A 4,874-nucleotide genomic window follows, 5' to 3' on the forward strand; every position below is an offset into this window, starting at 1 on the left:
GAGCTTCGTTTTTGAAACCTAGTAGTAGTCACATAGTCACTATGAACGGAGTTCCAATTTCCTGGTCAAACCAAGTGAAATATCTTGGATTAATACTTGACCAAAAATTAACTTTTAAAGATCACATTGAGGGCATTCAAGCCAAATGTAACAAATATATTAAATGTTTGTATCCTCTTATAAACAGAAAATCCAAACTTTGCCTGACGAATAAACTTCTAATATTTAAACAAGTTTTTAGACCGGCCATGCTTTACGCTGTGCCAATATGGTCTAGTTGTTGCACTACCAGGAAAAAAGCACTTCAAAGGATTCAGAACAAAGTTCTGAAAATGATTTTGAAGTTGCCTCCCTGGTACAGTACTACCGAGGTACATAGAATTTCGAATGTTGAGACTTTAGAACTAATGTCCAACAAAATAATGAATAATTTCAGGCAAAAATCGTTGCAATCCTCAATTGCAACGATTAATTCCCTTTATACTTAGATAAGATTTAGTTTTAGTTTATAGTTTTAAGATATCAATTGTTATACTGACATGCAGGTTAAAAAACCTGTTTAAAATACTGAATTGCCAAGACATGAACAATGTAAAAACACTTAGATATATATCATAACAATTAAGGCTGGTACGTTACTGCAGTAACTGGAGCACCTAGGTTAAAAATGATATGTAATTTATTTTGAATTTGGAACAAATAAAGAGTTAAAAAAAAAAAAAAAAAAAAAACAACAACTTTCGTCAAACAACATCTAGCAATACTCACCAACCTTCAAAATATTCGTCCTCTCATGTTCTTGAAGTCCGATCAAGAGGGTTCTCAAAAAGAAATCGAATTCAAAAAGAACCAGAACCACTGTCAATTGAATATCGAAAAAGGTTCATAGAATGTATATTTTGATGAGATAGAGTTTTGATTTCTCGTACAAAGAAGCTTGAAATTAAATTATCTATATTTTGGTAGAAGCAAGTATTTCTTTAACCCTTTGTCTGTACCATGAGGTCAATTTGACCCCAGGCCACTTTGAAAAGCTGTAACTTTTTTATTTATCGATGGATTTTACTAATTATCTCGTGACTACCGTATGCGTGAAAATGTTTGCACCATCGTACAAATAAGGTTCCCGTTTTACCTGTGCATACAATGCCTTGGTTTTCTTTGCATGCAAGTAACCTATAGCTCATACCGTAGTAGGCTGTGTATAAAAGAAAATGATTTACTTAGCTTGACAGTTGCAACATGACGAAGTGGCAGCGTATTCGTGATTTGTCCCACGCGCAAATGTCGCAAAAAGACTTTTCAATCGCCGTGTCCCGGTGGACCATCAAAAGGGTTTTAGACCGAGAAAAGAAAGGACAACTATCCGCGAAGGTGGTCACAGGTCGTCCGAGGTCAGCTCGGGTTCCGAGGGTTATCGCTACTATCAAAAGGAAGATTCGGGTGAATCCAGTGCGTCCAATAAGGAAAATGACAAAGGAACACGGGACTTTACGGGACGGAATATCGTTAAGGAAGATTGCGGGGCGAAGTCGAGGGCACGGAAAAAAACTCACATGATTACCAACCGCATCCGGGAGCTAGGAGTCGAACGATGCAAGAAAATCTTGAACTTCCTTAAACGAAAAAATCCGGTAATCCTGTTCACCGACGAGAGCATGTTTACCGTCGATCCCGTATCAAATTCCAGAACCGACCGAGATATTAGTTCTCTTCCGGTAAAAGACGTGGCCAACGAGCACAAGAACGTGTATCTGTCCAAGCATCCTGCTAGCGTTATGGTGTTTGGATTGGTGGCTTTGGATTGAGGTGCTCAATGAGGTGAGATGAGGTTAATTTTATGTTTCGTAGGTAATTTACGGCTTATAATAGTTTTATCTCGATACTGAAACAGCGAAAACTGCTGTAACAACTTTCATAGCAAAGCTTAAAAAGTTTCAATTGTATTAACAGAACATAGCTGCATTGCTTTTCAATGACGACCGATGACTGTTACATTGATAGATGATTTTCTTAGAAATATGAATCCTCAGTAGATGTGCTTTTTTTTTATTAAAGTGTCTCTCGAGCCATCCACTCTCCATATTGGCCCTAGCGTTAGCCCACCATCACCCTACCGTTAATTTGACACTGCGGTGCATATAAGTCACTTTTGTTCAGCGATAGTCTAGGATAGGTCTTGTCCATCTGAACAACTTTAGCAAAGGCGGAAACCTTCTATCTAGTTCATATGTTAAATTAGGGCAAACAATTTAAAATTAAAATCACACTAGCGCTACCTGCTGAGTGAATTCAGAACCAAAGTCTTTACCTTGGGATAGGTCTTGTTCATTTGAATAACTTTACGGAAGACGGAAATCATCTATTTAGTCTATATCTTAAGTTAGGGCAAACAATTCAAAATCAATGTCACATTAGTGCCACCTGGTGAGTGAATTAAACTCTTTAACCAGTTCGTTTTAGTTTGCCTATCTCGTTAAATATTATACTGAATTTTCTTAAAGATAAATCGTTCAGCTCAAACCTTTGTAGGGGCAAGCAGTAGACAATCATCATTTATTTATAATTTATTCCATATAGTCTAATTTAAAACGAATGTCACAACTAGCAGTGCCTGGTGAGTGAATTCTGAACCCTAAACCGTTCACCTTAGGATAAGTCTTGTTCATCTGAACACCTTTACCGAAGATGGAAACCTTCTATCAAGAGCAAATTTTCATTATGTCGAAAGTAACATACGCACCGATCCGAGAAAAATAAAGTTTTGTTTGTATTTGTATTATGTTATTCCTATTTCCATTTAAACACATATAATTTCATAGTGATAGCAATGTTTGACATATTAAGCAGGGTTTAAATTATATAAAGCAGATTGCCAGCTTTCATGCTAAAAAATACTGGTTTTTTAGTTGAAAGTTATTTTACGGCGTTTGGTGGCCTCCTAATGTTACTTAAGTCAAAGTGTATTTACCAGGATGTTCGGGAGAACTAACAATAACGTTTCTTCACGTGCAGCCCATTCACTATTTTAGGACCACTGAAATCATCTTAGCAACAAACAGTTCGATTTATTCACTTTAATATTGAGAGAGCGAATCGACGAACATTCATGGGTTTCTCTGCGCTGTTACTTAAGACAAACGGCATCTCAACAGACATCGGGTGACTTAAGTAACACATTCGACGTAATGAAAATTTGCTCTTGCTATCTAGTCAAGATGATAAGTTAGGACAAACAATACAATAATAATGTCACACTGCCTTTTGAGTGAATTCTGAGCTAAACTCTTTAATTTGGGATAGGCCTTGTCTAGCTGTAGACGGGAAACATCCATATGAGCAGGATCATTAGATAGCGTTATCTTCTTCTTCTATCTATCTATCTATCTATATATGGGGGCCGTGGAAGGTTCTTATGATGGTTCGAGACCCCTCCCCCTTCTGTAAGGGGGGCTCCCATACAAATGAAGCAGAAATTTCTGCATAACTCGAGAACTAATCAAGCAAATGGAACCAAATTAGGCATGTGGGGTGAGTGTGTGGGTATAAGGAGATAATCATAGGGGGTAGCCCCTTAGATAAAAGGGGGGGGGCTACGTACAGTATAGCATGCTTTTTTTTAAATCGGTGGATAAACTCAAGCTAATATTGAATCCCGAGCAAGACCGGGCACACTCAGCTAGTCTATATATATATAAAAATGAATTTCTGTCTGTCTGTCTGACCCTTATAGACTCGGAAACTACTGAACCGATCGGCGTGACAATTTGTATGCAGGGGATTTTAGGGCAGGGAAAAGTTCTTATGATGTTTCGAGACCCCTCCCCCCTCTGTAAAGGGGGGCTCCCATACAAATGAAACAGACATTTCTGCATAACTCGAGAACTAATCAAACAAATGGCATGTGGAGCTACGTACCATACAGCATGTTTTTTTTTTAAATTGGCGCATAAACTCTAGCTAATATTGAATCCCGAGCAAGGTCGGGCACACTCAGCTAGTATAATATAAGATAACGCAACTTTTCGTTTTAGCGTCATCGAGTGAGTAAATTATGTGAAACCACATAACATATGTGGTACATCATACAAAATAACTGACTAAAAGTTGACCCCTTTTTTGTGTTGCCTCAGTGTTATAACTGGTATAGTTGGCTATCGATCTGTCAAAATAAAATTCTCGTGATATCGACACTGAGCTTTCACAAGGACCAATGTTGAAAACGAAAACAATGGCTTCTTTCGTAAATTTCTCGTAGTAGAAATTGTTTACATTTGCGACATTTGCTCTTATGAAAGAGAAGCAGCTATATGGTTGCATACTCAGTAAGCATTGACGATTTTCGACGACTCTGCATTGCAACTCTTTACTCCTATGGTAAAATCCCACAAACATCTGTCAATGTGTGCATGACATCTAGCGAACTTTGAATTATCTCTTCACTCCACCACACGGTAACCCCAAAATACCCAATAATGGCTATAAAAGACTCGATATTGACTACAAAGTAAGCATTTTCGAGGGAGACTGGGACTACCCCTTAAGTGAGTAAAAAGATTACCCATATATGAGTGTTTGTTATTCACAAATTAATACTTACTACTTATTTTTGTAGTTGTAATTACTCATAAATGGGTAAAATGTTACTCATTTAATGGGTAGTCCTAGTATCCCTAGAAAATGCTTACTTTGTAGTCATTATTGGGTATTTTGCGGTTACCGTACATGGTACCAGTGAGGCGCCGTCGCTTCACATAAAGCTTGACAGTATTTTATGGGATTTTCATAGGAGTGAAAGGTTAAGGAAATGTCCCCCATGTTTCACGCACAGACTGACGTTTGCTGATGAGAATTTACCATAGGAGTAAAGAGTT

The sequence above is a fragment of the Ochlerotatus camptorhynchus genome, unplaced genomic scaffold, assembly GCF_037179485.1.
Source record: "Ochlerotatus camptorhynchus isolate MF236.1 unplaced genomic scaffold, CSIRO-AGI_Acam_v1.1 ptg000232l, whole genome shotgun sequence".
Lineage (NCBI taxonomy): Eukaryota > Metazoa > Arthropoda > Insecta > Diptera > Culicidae > Ochlerotatus > Ochlerotatus camptorhynchus.